The sequence below is a fragment of the Lutra lutra genome, chromosome 4, assembly GCF_902655055.1.
Source record: "Lutra lutra chromosome 4, mLutLut1.2, whole genome shotgun sequence".
Lineage (NCBI taxonomy): Eukaryota > Metazoa > Chordata > Mammalia > Carnivora > Mustelidae > Lutra > Lutra lutra.
The window spans coordinates 88,176,048-88,190,890 of record NC_062281.1 but is presented as its reverse complement, the minus strand read 5'-3'; the positions used below and the strand labels follow the sequence as shown (position 1 = coordinate 88,190,890).

Below are 14,843 nucleotides of genomic sequence, written 5' to 3'. Positions count from 1 at the left end.
TTTTGACTACATCTATATCCTTGGGGTAAATACCCAGTAGTGCAATTGCAGGGTCATAAGATAGCTCTATTTTTAATTTCTTAAGGAATATCCACACTGTTTTCCAATGTGGCTGTACTAACTTGCTTTCTCACCAACAGTATAAGAGAGTTCCTCTTTCTCCACATCCTCTCCAACACTTGTTGTTTCCTATTCTGATAATTTTGGCCACTCTAACTGGTGTAAGGTGGTATCTCGATAAGGTTTTGATTTGAATTTCCCTGATCGCTAATGACGATGGATGTTTTTTCAGGTGTCTGTTACTCATTTGTATGTCTTCTTTAGAGAAGTGTCTGTTCATGTCTTCTGCCTGCTTTTTTAATGTGATTATCTGTTTTGTGTCTGTTGAGCTTGAGGAGTTCTTTATAGATCTTGGATATCAGCCCTTTATCTGCAGTGTCATTTGCGAATGTCTTCGCACATTCCGTGGATTGCATCTTTGTTTTGTTGACTGTTTCATTTGCTGTGCAGAAGCTTTTGACTTGATGAAGTCCCAAAAGTTCATTTTCACTTTTGTTTCCTTTGTCTTTGGAGACATGTATTGAAAGAAGTTTCTGTGGCTGATGTCAAAGAGGTTACTGCCTATGTTCTCTAGGATTTTGATAGATTCCTGACTCACGTTGTGGTCTTTCATCCATTTTGAGTTTACCTTTGTGAATGGTGTAAGAGAATGGTCTAGGTTCATTCTTCTGCATGTGGCTGTCCAATTTTCCCAGCACCATTTGTTGAAGAGACTGTCTCTTTCCCATTGGGTATTTTTTCCTGCTTTGTTGAAGATTATTTGACCATAGAGTTGAGGGTCCATATCTGGACTCTCTACTCTGTTTCATTTGTCTATGTGTCTGTTTTTATGCCAGTACCATGTTGTCTTGGTGACCACAGCTTTGTAGTAAAGCTTGAATCAGGCAACATGACGCCCCCAGCTATGTTTTCCTTTTTCAACATTTCCTTAGCAATTTGAGGTCTTTTCTGGTTCCATACATATTTTAGGATTATTTGTTCCAGCACTTTGAAACATGCCAGTGGAATTTTGATCGGAATGGCATTGAAAGTGTAGATTGCTCTATACTTGTGTATATATTGTGTAGATATTTAAACAATGTTTATTAATGTTTATTCTTCAGGAACCATGAGCATGGAATCCTTTTCCATCTTTTTGTGTCTTCTTCAATGTCTTTCATGACTGTTCAGTAGTTCTTCAAGTACAGATCCTTTACCTCTTTGGTTAGGTTTATTACCAGGTATCTTATAGTTCTTGGTGCTATAGTAAATGGAATCGATTCTCTAATTCCCTTTCTGTATTTTCATTGATAGTGCATAGGAAAGCAACTGATTTCTGTACATTGATTTTGTATCCTGCCACATGACTGAATTGCTGTATGAGTTCTGGTAGTTTGGCGGTGGCGTCTTTTGGGTTTTCCATATAAAATATCATGTCATCTGTGAAGAGAGAAACTTTGGTTTCTTCTTTGCCAATTTGAATACCTTTTATTTCTTTTTGTTGTCTGATTGCTGTTGCTAAGACTTCTAGTACTATGTTGAACAAGAGTGGTGAGAGAGGGCATCCTTGTGTTTCTGATCTGAAAGGGAAGGCTGTCAGCTTTTCCCCACTGAGAATGATACCCGCTGTGGGTTTTTCATAGATAAATTTTATGAAGTTGAGGAATGTTCCCTCATCCCTATACTTTGAAGAGTCTTAATCAGAAATGGATGCTGTATTTTGTCAAATGATTTTTCTGCATCAATTGAGAGGGCCAGGTGTTTCTTCTCTCTTCCCTTATTGATTTTTTCTATTGCAGTGATTGATTTGCAAATGTTGAACCACCCTTGCAATCCACGGATAAATTCCACCTGGTCATGTGGATAAAATTTTTAATGTACTTTTGGATCCTATTTGCTAGGATCTTGTTGAGAATCTTGGTATCCATATTCATCAGTGATATTAATCTGAAATTCTTTTTGATGGGGTCTTTGCCTGGTTTGGACATCAGGGTAATGCTGGCTTCATAGAAAGAGTCTGGAAATTTTCCTTTTGTTTCTATTTTTTTGGAAACAGCTCGGGATAATAGGTATTATTCCTTCCTTCAATGTTTGGTAAAATTCCCCAGGGAATCCATCAAGTCCTGGGCTCTTGTGTTGTGTAAGGTTTTAAATTCACTGCTTCAATCTCATTACTAGATATTGGTCTATTCATGTTGTCAATTTCTTACTGTTTCCGTCTTAGAAGGTTATAGGTTTTCAGAAATGCATCCATTTCTTCTAGGTTACTTAACTATTGGCATATAACTGTCAGTAATAATTTCTGATGATTGTTTCTATTTCCTTGGTATTCATTGTATCTCTCCCTTTTCATTCATATTTTTATTAATTTGAGTCCTCTCTCTTTTCTTTTGGATTAGTTTGGTCAGTGGTTTATCAATCTTGTTAATTCTTTCAAAGAATAAGCATCTAGTTTCGTTGACATGTTCTACTGTATCTCTAGTTTCTGAGTTATTGATCTCTGCTCTAATCTTATTTCCCTTTTTGTGCATGGGGTTGGCTTAATTTGTTGGTGATTTTTCCAATTCCTTATGGTGTATAGAGAGTTGGTGTATTTGGGATTTTTCTATTTTTTTTTTTAATGAGATTTGGAAGGCTATGTATTTCCCCCTTAGGACTGCCTTTGCTGTATCCCATAGGTTTTGGACTGATGTGTCTTCATTCTTTGATTTCCTGGTTGATCCAAGCATTCTTGAGCAGGATGGTCTTTAGCTTCCAAGTGTTTGAATTCCTTCCAAAATTTTTCTTGTGTTTGAGTTCCAGTTTCAAAGGATTGTGCTCTGAGAATATGCAGGGAATAATCTCAATCTTCTGGTATCAGTTGAGCCCTGATTTATGACCCAGTATGTGATCTATTCTGGAGAAAGTTCCATGTGCACTCAAGAAGAATGAATATTCTGTTATTTTAGGTGGAATGTCCTGTATATATCTATGAGGTCCATCTGGTCCAAGGTGTCATTCAAAGCTCTTGTTTCTTTGTTGATTTTCTGCTTGGATGATCTGTCTATTGCTGAGGGTGCTATGTTAAGATCCCCTACAATTAATGTATTCATATCAATATGACTCTTTATTTTGATTAACAGGTGGCTTGTGTAGTTGGCTGCTCCCATGTTGGAGGCATAAATATTTACAATTGTTAGGTCTTCTTGGTGGATAGACCCTTTAAAAATGATGTAGTGTCCTTCTGTATTTCTGACTACAGTATTTAGTTTAAAATCTAATTTATTTCATATGGGAATCACTCCCCCCAACTTTCTTTTGAGGTCCATTGACATGAAAGATGGTTCTCCTTCCCTTCACTTTCAGTCTGGATGTATCCTTAGGTTCCAAATGTGTATCTTGCAGACAGCATATGGACAGGTCCTGTTGTTTTACCCAGTCTGCAGCCCTTTGCCGTTTTATGGAAGCATTTACGCCATTCACATTGAGAGTGATTATTGAAAGATAAGTTTTTAATTGAGATCATGTTGCCTGTGAAGTCCTTGTTTCTATAGATTGTAACTTTCTGTTCTATGTCACTCTTGGTTTCTTTCTTCTTTTATAGAACCCCCCCCCCCCTTAATATTTTTTGTAATGCCAGCTTGGTGGTCACATAATCTTTTAACACTTGCTGGTCTTGGAAGCTCTTTATCTCTCCATCCATTTTGATTGTCAGCCTTGCTGGATAAAGTATTCTTGGCTGCATATTCTTTTCATTTAGTGTCCTGAATATGTCTTGCCAGCCCTTTCTGGCTTGCCAGGTTTCTATGGACAGTTCTGATGTTATTGTGATGGTCCTCCCTCTGTACATAAGGGATCTCTTCCCCCTAGCTGCCTTTAAGACATATTCTCTGAAATTATGATTCATGAATTTCACAATAATGTGCCTGGATGAACTTCTAGCCTCATTGATTTTGCGGGGAGGGGAGAGGTGGCTTCTCTGCCTCTAGGACATGAACACTTGCTCCTTTCCCTGGACTGGGGAAATTTTCATCCAGGATAGAATCAACTATATCTTCTAGTCTTTCTGTCTTCACCCCCTCAGGGATCCCAATAATTCTGACATTGGAATGTTTCATAGCATTATTTGTTTATTTATTTATCTATTTATTCTTGGTTTTCATGGCCTCTAAGCTGTTTGTTCAAGGCCTTTTCCTGATCCTTCTTTTCTATTAGTTTGTCTTCTAGATCACTAATTTGATCTTCTACCTCACTTACCCTAGCTGTTAGAGTATATAGATTGGATTAGATTTCATTGATAGCATTTTTAACTTCTGGCCTTAGAGATTCTATGTTGTCACTAATGGTCTTCTTCAAATTAGCTATTGCTTGGGTAATTGTTACCCTGAATTCCTTTTCTGATGTATTGTTTATGTCCATATCCAATAGTTCTGTGCCAGAGGTCAAAGTCTCTGAATTTTTCTTCTGTTGGGTGTTCCTTCTCCTAGATATTTTGGTGAGACTTGGTTGAGGGGATTTATAGTTGAATATAGCAACCATGATCTAGGCAATGTGCACCTTGAGAAGTTTCTGAGCAATCGGAAGTCGCCACCAAAAAGAAAGAAAAAAGAGAGAAAAAGAGAAAAAAAGAAAAAAAAGCCACCAAAATGGGCCCCAAAAGTAAGATTACAAGGTACAAAGACAAAAAAAAAAAAAAAAAAAAAAAAAAAAAGACTGACAAAAGTAAAAGAAAAAATAAAGAAAACCTCAGCCAAAATGAACCCCAAGAATAAGATTTATATAGTACAAAAACAAAAGCAAGTACACAGAAACACTGACAGAAGGATAAGATAGGAAGGTGTTTATAAATCCTCGATGTGGGTGAGGAAGTTTATTTCAGTTCTTCCTGGGTTTATCTTGCTATCTTTGTTAAAGGACTCAACTTTCCAGAGATACAGGGAAATTAAAACTGGTTTATATATAGGGGTAGTGTTGCATAGGGAAAAAAAGATTACCTTGAAGCTTATATCTCTATGTATATTAAAAAAGAAAGAAAGAAACAAAGAAACAAACAAACACAGGTATATGCATGAAAAAAGTTCAAGGTAAAAAGTTATTATGTTGTATTAAACCTCTAGTTGTAATGGTAAGGAGGTTTAAAAAAATTAAAAGAACAAGAATTGTGAGAACAAATCTTTTTAAAAAAAAAGTTGTATCTATGAAATATATAGGTTTTGGAGCAACACCAGGAGGTTAATATATTGTTTTCCTCTGATGTTGGGGTTCTCCAATTTTATGGGGATCCCGTGGTTGTTGTCCTCTTGTTTTTTAAGTTTGTATTCTGGGGGAGGGGCTTGCTGTGTTGTTTTCCAGTCAGTCTTGCTTTGGCTGAGTCACCCTGTCCCCATCAGGGGGCTGGGCTCTGTGGAAACTGGTTATTCAGGCTTTTGTTCTCTGGAGGTTTTTGTTCTTTGGGGCCTTTGGGGGCTTTTCGGGGGGGTTAGTGAAAAGTAAACTGTCTGCACCCAGACCTCTACCTCAGAGACAAGCCTTAGTCAGCTCCTCTCTGGGTGGTTCAGAACACACAGACTCCTCCTCTGCAAATTCCGCTGAACACCATAACCTCCCACAGGTGGTGCACACCCCAGCCACCATCTCAGAGGTCACCCAAGGCCCCCACTTGTCTCTGCATCCCTGTGCCACCAAAACCATGAGCAATATTTGTCCAGGGGGGCCTGAAACTGGGTGGCTGCCACTGTCGGGACTGCTGTCTGGAGCCCATGCCCATGCCAGGTGCACTCACACCCGGCAGCAGTGACAGGATGCAGAAGGCTGCAGGCTGAGGGACCCAAACTGGAGACCGCCCTGTGTTCTCTGAGACTGGGCTGGGTATGCTCAGATCCTGAGGCTGTGCAGGTCATGGAAGGCTGTGGTCCCAGAAACCCCCCAGCCAGTGGCCACACTGGGCTCTCTCAGGCATGGGCAGGAGTGTACCCAGCCCGAACAGTGGTGCAAGCAGTGGAAAGCCAGGACCATAGACTGGAGCTCCCATTGGGGGGCTCTGGCACAGGTGATTGCTAGTGGTGACTGTTCTGAGACTGTGGGCTTAGCTCCATGCCCTTGGCCACTTGATTCCACCAGTTGCCCCTTAAAATCTTTTGTTCTTTTTGAGTGCTTTTAACCAGACTCCCAAGTTAATGCTGGTCACCAATCACAGGACACTTTCATATTGGGGTATTACTTTCCAATGGGTCGCTTCTGGTGCCTCCCTCCCCCTTCTGTTTATCCTCCAATATCAGTCCAAGTGTTCCCACTGCACTTTACTTCTCCACTGATGATCTTCTGACACCATAGAGATCCAGAAGTGTATAATCTTATATCTCAGTCTGATTTCGTGAGGGTTCAGAGTGTTCTGGTAGACATTTAACTCACTTTAGGGGACCAGGTGGAAAGAGGGTCTCCTACTTCTCTGCCATCTTGCCCTCCTCCTTTTATATATTTATTAAATATCTAGATATTCTCTTTTGTGATTTCTTTTTCACTTTTGTTCATTCCATTGTTGAGTTGTTTGTCTTTTTTTAACTGATTTGTCAGAATTTTTCAACATAGTTTAATATAAATAAGCAATGTCATTTTTTTTTTCTTCCATGTCTGACAGTTTTAATGTCTGATGTCTTTATGGAACTAATTCTTCTGTTTCTGGTTTCTGCTGACTCTTACTTATTTTATCTTGTTTTTTTCTGTGTCTTGTGTTTTTTACTGTGTCATATTCAGTTTACTAGTAGCTTCACCATATGGGAATGTTTTGAGACCTAGATTGAAGTCAGCTCCTCTAGAAAGAAGGTATACTTAGTCTTTCCAGTCCTCTGGGTATACTACTGACATGTAATCGCTTTCAATTTTTCAATCACCTTGATAGCATGCATTCAGATCACAAACTCACATGTGTTCTGGCTGGTACTTACTAATTCTGAAAAGATTTTTTTCTTGATACCTACTACTAATTTTCAATAAACAATTTTATCCTTATTTTATCCAGGATGGGGTATTTGTCATTCATTCTTACACTGACAGAGTAGCCCTTTGGAATCTGTGACAATTAGTTTGATGTATTTACTTGGTCAGCCTATAGTACCCAATTATTTAATCAAACATTAATGCATTTTGTAGTATGGCCATCATCTGCAATTAGCTGACTTTAGGTAAGATGACTCAGTAACTTGAGTAGGGCTACTTGTGGAGGAACATTTTTTTTCTCACTCTTCAGGATTCTTGGAGCTGGTCTAAGATTTAAATTGACATGAGATAATTAACAGGAGAAAACAACAGCAATGCATTTAATTACATGTATATGGAGACCAACTATAAATATTGAGACCCAAAGATGCCACTAGATATTCAAGTTGAGTAAAGCACAAAGTTAAATTGGAACCTCATGTTCAAAAAAGAAGTTTTGGCTATAAATATAAATCCTAGAGGTAAAGTAATGGATTAAAAAAGGGGATCCCATCACTTCTCAGATTTTTGGCTAAGATCAAGTGTAGTATCTGTACTTATCAGTTTAAAAAAGGGGATCCCAGAAGAGCTCAGTAGGGGATCAAAGGAAGGAGTAAAAAGTTGGACCTTAATGAAAGAGTGGACTCATCACCTCAGAGGCTGATACAAAGAGAACTTTGGGAATGGGGTTGCAGGCACATTTGCAAGGTTTCAGCAAGGATGAAAGTAAGAGGGTGGGAGGGGAAGCCTAGGGAAGGAAGTGGAACATGAGGTTGTTTGTGAGAGCTCAGGGAAAAGGCGCTGACCAAACAAGCAAGAGACTGGGAACTGTCAGGATGGTGGGTGGGTCTCCTCTCTGACCTTAGGACAAGCTACCTTGCCACTCTTCATCCTAATGTGCCAAGAACAGTTTGGTGGCTACAGGTACAGGATGCCAACATCCAACACATCCCTGAAGCAAGTGCCCCAGCAGGTCTGCATGCATCCGCAGCCATTCACCCCTTGTGCCTGGGACTGCTGCTTGCCTGAAGGTGTTCTAACTCCACACCCACCACAGCTTGCCCCACCCCTGCTCTGGCCAGGGAGCCAGACTGCCTGCACCACCTCCTGGCCAAATTACATCCAGAATCTAGCACCCTTCTGCTGCTGTTCCCTCACCTACCTTCCACCCCAACCATTGTAGGAGATAACCCTGGAAAATACCCAGGTCACCTGATTCAACCTCACTGTTGCAGAGAAGACACCAGAGGTATTCGTTCATTCCACAAACATGTGTTGGGCTGCCATTATGTGCTGCTATACCTGACACTATCCCAAGAGCAGGGATGTCCCAACTGGGGATGTCCCTTTCCTCATATACTAACATCTAATGAGAAGATAGATGTAAAATATATAAAATTAATAACAGCAGAATTAAAGTTATGGTTCCAAATCATGCACTTTTGGAAAGGGACATGTTTCTGAATAAGTACATGGCTGACAGTGGGGGAAGAGTTCTTCTTTGAAGACACAACATATTTTATTTTATTTTATTTTTATTAAATTATTTAAATTCAATTTAGTTAATATATAGTGTATTATAATTTTCAGGGATAGAATTTAGTGATTCATCAGTTGCATATAACAGCCAGTGCTCATTACATCAGGTGCCCTCCTTAATGTCCATCACCCAATTACCCCTTCCCTTACCCACCTCCCCTCCAGCAACCAGTTTGCTTCCAAGAGTTCTGCATCTCTTATGGCTAACCTTTCTCTCTATTTTCATCTTATTTTATTTTTTCTTCCCTTCCCTGTGTTCATCTTCTTTGTTTCTTAAATTCCACATACAAGTGATTGAAAACATGACATTTAGACCCAGAATCAAAGAATGTATAGAAATTGATCAGCCAAAGAAATAGAGGAGGTTTCAGACAACATTCCAGACAGAGAAGGCTCTGAGGTCCACAGACCATAACCCTGTCTCAACTCATGTCTCTTCTTTGGTGTATCCCCCCTCCTCCCTTATTCCCACTTTTCTCCAGATGAAAATCTCCCTGAGGGAAGGAGATATTGGTTGCCTTTTGTTTATTCAATTTTAAGAACATATGGTGGTTTTTATACTTCAGACTGTTTGTAACATTGCAAGTTCTTCCTCTCTTTCCTTTAAATACCAACCCAGAGAATTTCATTATTACCTAAACTTGACAAAATAACAAACCAAAAGGGTTTAGCAAGCATCCTTAGCTTTACTGAGCTAGAATCCAAAACAACAATCTCTTTTTTCTTTCTTTTTTTTAAGAATCTCTGTGATTTTAAGTAGCAGTATACATTTAATTTCTTCACACACTAGAAGTCTACAAGTCATGAAGTTCTATCCACTCTCCACAAGCCACACATCACTCAGAAAAGCCCTTCTATCTGTCATACCTGGGTTACTATATACATACAACACTATTTCCTATGTGCCTGGATCCATAACAGGCTAGTGTGCCCAAAGATATCTTGAATAGTTAAGGGCCCACATCCAGATCAATGGACTATAGACTAGAAGATGCATACCTGAAATGTGAACCTCATGACATGTATGTAAAAACAACAAGAAGGGAAGGGGCACCTGAGTGGTACAGTCAGTTAAAGTGTCAGACTCTTGGTTTTGGATCAGTTTGTGATCTCAGGTTCATGAGATTAAGCCCCTTATTGGGCTTGTGCTCAACACAGACTCTCCTTAAGATTCTCTCTCCATCTACCACTGCCCTCTCCCTTTAACTCTCTCAAATAAATAAATAAATATTTTTTAAAAAAAGAACAAGAAGGGAAAATAATTAAGAATTGAGCTAAATTTAGTAAAAAACAAGAATAAAACTTCCATATTTGGGGTACATAAGAACACTGACGGGGCACCTGGGTGGCTCAGTGGGTTAAAGCCTCTGCCTTTGGCTCAGGTCATGATCCCAGAGTCCTGGGATCTATCCCTGCATTGGGCTTTCTGCTCAGCAGGGAGCCTGCCCCCCCCCACCTCTCTGCCTACTTGTGATCTCTGTCAAATAAACAAATAAAATCTTTTAAAAAAAACAACACTAATAATAAATGAAATGAAGACTGTGGGTTCTCCATAATAAAAATGGAGTAATTGAGAGGAATGAACAGTGGCATCACACCAGATACATACACACACCGACATCACACTGCACACACACCACACACACATATACACCACATACACATACCACACGCATATATACACCACACACTACACACACATTGCACACACACCACACACATATACCACACACAAATAACATATACCACACACACCACACATACAACCCTACGCTTACACACATACTCCAAATACCACACACCCCACACACATATGCACCACACATACATATACCACACACATACCACCCATACCACACATACCATATACACATATACACTACACACACACACACACCACATCATACACACACAAACAGTACACATACTACAAACACATACACACATACCACGCATACACAGCACACACACATACACCACACACATATCCTACACATACTCCACACACACCACACGCAAACACATAAACACAAATTTCAGCCACAATTTCTTTCTCCTTGTAAGCACTCCAGAATTATAGAGAGTGATAACACTTGCCATTGCGTTTTTGATTTCTGCATCAAACAGCAGAGATTCGTGGCTTGTGCATGACTATCATCCTTGAGGTATATTTCTGGAAAAAGTGTGCAAAACAATGGTGATACAGGGAAAGCCACCTCAATCTAGGTACTTGACCATATCTCCTCAGTTATTTATCAAGGAAATGTGAGCACAGTGCCCTCCTTGCAGCTTCTTGCAAAGGTCCAATGGGGCAATGTATGTAGAAATCCTGAGAGCTTGTTGCCCAATGTCTGTGGATATTTGGGAGGTGACTGTGAAAGATTTGAATAAGATGCTGGAGAAGAAGAAGGAACTATGGCTCATTAATGATGATTAAATCAAAATCCAAAAGATTTCAGCAGATTTTAACTATGAGGAAATGTTGCTAATATTATAGCAGATTTAGTGTCATATTAGACACTAAATCAAGACAAAATGGAGTCCCACACTTAGGTTGAAAAACAGGCCTGGTGAGGATATGATGGGGTAAGAGGTGGAGTAATAGCAGTTGTGATGGAAAGATCTGCTGGGCAGTGTGACCAAAAGACAGTCTTGGAATGCATTGTTTATATTATTTTTTTATTGAAGTATAATTGGCATACAATGCTGTATTAGTTCCATATAGACAATATAGTGATTCAACCATTCTATACATTACTCAGTGCTCACCACAGTAAGTGTAGTCACTGTTTGTCACTGTATGTTATTACAGTATTACTGACTATATTCCTTATGCTGTACTTCTCATCTTCATGACTTTTATTTTATAATTAGAAGTTTGCACCTCTTAATACTTTTTATCTATTTCACCCAACCTCCCCCCTCCCAATCTCCCCTCTGGCAACACCAGTTTGTTCTATATATATAGAGTCTGGTTTTTTGTTTGTTTATTTGTTTCTTTGTCATTGCTAGCATTATTATTACAAAATAAATTCAGAACTACACCATTTACATAGGGTTTTGCAGGTATCACCTTATAAATTAAAGAATATTGTTGGATCAAGAAAGTAATTACTCCTGTGAACTTTATCTAAGTCAAGGGACCCTGGGTTTTTTGTCCAGTTCTGGCCACCCACTGTAAAGGGAATGTGAGCAACCTGGAGAACAGCCTAATGTCCAGACAAAGAAATAGAAACTCAGTTCAGCACTGGCATGTACTAGCTGCGTAACTAACCTCAGGAAGGTGATGTAATCTCTCCAAGCCCAGCCTCAGTTTCCTCAGCTGTCAAAGAGCCCTACAGAGCTGTTTTGAAGATTAAATGAAATCATATATAGTGATTCCTTGAAGGAAGAAAGACCACTGAATATTATTAGACACTCAGCTATCTTAATTATTCAAATATTGGTGTCCACTCTGTGGGTCTGCTGTGATCTGGTTTGATCCCAGGTCAGTTTCTTCCCTCCAACTTCACACCTTGGGCTCCTCCTTCCTCCCCCACCCCCATATCATGAGCCAGTGGGAGGGACACCATCCAGGACAAACCAGATAAACGAATTACATTTGCCATCTGCTCCAAGACAAGTCAATAGACAATCACAACAACAGTTTCCCTTTGAATTCTGCATGTCTAAGATGTTTGCTGAATACTGACACAGACATGGATGGGGTAAACATGGTCCCCACTGTCATGGCCCTTATCATCTAGTATGTCAGTCAGACAACATAAAACATGTACACACATATGGGCACACACACAGAAAAACATGTAAAAAAAATAATTACAAATGAACAGAATGCTAAAGAAGAACCATACAGAAGAATCCTAATTTGGTAGCCTCAAAAGATGGACTCTTAAAAGAAGGAAAATATGAGCTGAACCTAGAGGGAGAGTTAAGAAACTTCCCATCTCCCCTTCCATGAAGACAGCTGCATCATTCTTGGGTACCAAAAGGCCGCTGGCCACCCTGAAAGGGAACACCCAACTCCCTACCAGGGGGAGTCACATTTTACTGCAGTCCCTGCAGAAAGTCCCCTAAGTTCCTCCCACACCTCCCAAGACCTCCCACCCCACCCACCACTCTTCCCAGCTAATAACACCTTCTCTTCTCTCCTAGTCAGCATTTCTAATTAAGGCCTTGCCCTCAGTCAGCCCTGCCAGGCAAAACCTGCTGGGTCAGAAACACACCTGTCCTGCTTCTGCTTCTGTGTGGCATTAAATTCTGAAAAATGTGTCCCTTACCCATAGCCACACCACCCTTGGCCTCCTGCTCCTCCTTCCACTCCCTGGCACCCTGGAAGCCCTGGAGCAGGGTGGGACACATTGGTGGGGATCAATAGTGCTAAGGCACAGGCCCCTTTCCTGCTGCTTCTTCCATGCTGCCATTTTCTAGATGCTGAGGAAAGCAAAAGAAGAAGGGCAGAATCAGGTCAGCCACAGAACCAGAAGGGTGAACAGAGACAGAAAATGAGAAGCATTGAAGGGCAGAGAGGGAGGCAGTGTGAAAGAAAGCAAGAAAAAGGGAGACTTAGGCAGAGGTGAGAGGGAGACAGAGACATAGAGATAATGAAGAAGGTCGCACGTGCGATAGAGAGAGAGAGAGAGAGAGAGACAACTGAAGTGGGAAACAAAGAAGCCAGAGGGACAGAGGAAGAGCCTGGGAGTCTAGGAGGTAGCTGGGCAGGTGGGGTTGGGATAGTCCCTGTCCTACCCCAGCCCTGGCTGAGGCCTTCACAATAAGAAGGTCACAGAAGCATCCAAGGATGGTGGGGGAACTTTGGTGGTGGAGCATGTTTTTTTCCCAAATCTCACTGATTTGTGGGGGTGGGGGGAGTACACCAGAAGGTGGGAGCAACTGTTGTCCCAGAATAAAGATGGAATTAATTTGTGAAAAATCTGATGTGCTACAACTAGTGGGCAGTTTCACGCAATGTGAAGACACGGGATTTTCCACTCTTGACAAATTTCTCAAAACCAGCTGAGGGAATAACAGCTGCCTTCCCAGGCTGGGAATGCTTCCTCTGCTCACCCAGCCCTGCCCAGGCATGGCTCTTCCCCTTCCATTGCACAGACGCAAAGGCCTCCATGTGCCCCTGGAGATCCTGAGACCTGGCAGGTGTGGTGCAGCCTGGGGAGTCCAGGTTGGGAGGGAGAAGTTGGGAGGGAGAGGCTCAGGTGAAGTCCATGGGCACCTGGGGCAAGAAGATGTCATTTCTGGTCCAGAGAATCAGGAAGCCTTTTGGAAGAGCTAGCCTAGATTAGTGTTTTAAACCTGGTGTAATTGCAGTAGTCAGGAGTGGGGCAGGGACAGTGTGGGCAAAGGCTCCAAGATGGAAAAGCCCAGCAGCTGAGCCCATACCTTGCCCACCTGGGCTCATTCTGTGAGAAAAGATAACTTGGAGTGAGATTGTAGAAGGCTCTAACTGCCATGCTGAGTTGTTTACTCTGTCTGAAAGGAGGGACCACAAAATTATCTTGACCAGACAGGTGAGAGGAATGGTGCCATGCTTAGAATCTGAGTCTCTCTTCCTTTCTTTAACTCACTGAGTGAACTTGAACAGGTCATCTGACCCCTTTGGGTTCAATTTTCTATAAAATGTAGGGCTTTAGCGAGATAAGCATTTTATTCTGGAACCAAGAAAAAACTTCGTTTGGTGTCTTTTTTTTTTTCCCCTCCCAGCTACTAGTTGTAGAAAACAACTGACAAGATAAGCCCTAGAACCCCTCTCACTCTGACAGTAAAGGGGCCATGAAGGAGGTGTGTGTCCCTCGTTTACCATGGGCTCCTTCTAACCTGCCAAGGCCTGTGTGCCACAAGCGTCAGGCCAGCCTGCTGTCCTGGGGAGTGTCCAACTCCTGGGAGCTCCCAGGGCTGGTGCCTGCATAGCCACGTCCTTTCTGCGGCAAATAGGACTAATTGATACTGAAGGAAAGAGAAAATTCTTCTCTAAACTTGAGGTCTTCTGGCTGGACTGGAAATTAAATTTATATGAGATAGATTAACAGGAGAAGAAAACCTGAAAGTTATTAAGTGCACACAAAGGCCTAAAAATAAAATTGAGAACTAAAGAAATCACCAAGGCTGTTAGTTTTTATATATTTTAGACAAAGAGATAATAAATTTGTCAGGCATTGACAGAAAAAAGGAAATTTAACTTTGGGAGCTTGGGGTAGTAAATTAGTAAAAACTAACAATAATTTTTTATATAGCCTTCTCTGCTCTCAATTCCCCACCTCTGGTGATGAGGATATCTCTTTACCTTATGCTACAGG

At 40.9% G+C, this 14,843-nt stretch overlaps 1 non-coding gene across 1 annotated transcript; it reads left to right on the top strand.

The window, feature by feature from the left end:
• Positions 1-7,505: 7,505 nt before the first annotated feature.
• Positions 7,506-7,697, top strand: LOC125099365 (U2 spliceosomal RNA). The gene has a single exon (XR_007127134.1). It is a non-coding gene; the product is annotated as a U2 spliceosomal RNA (small nuclear RNA).
• The last annotated feature ends 7,146 nt before the right edge of the window (positions 7,698-14,843 follow it).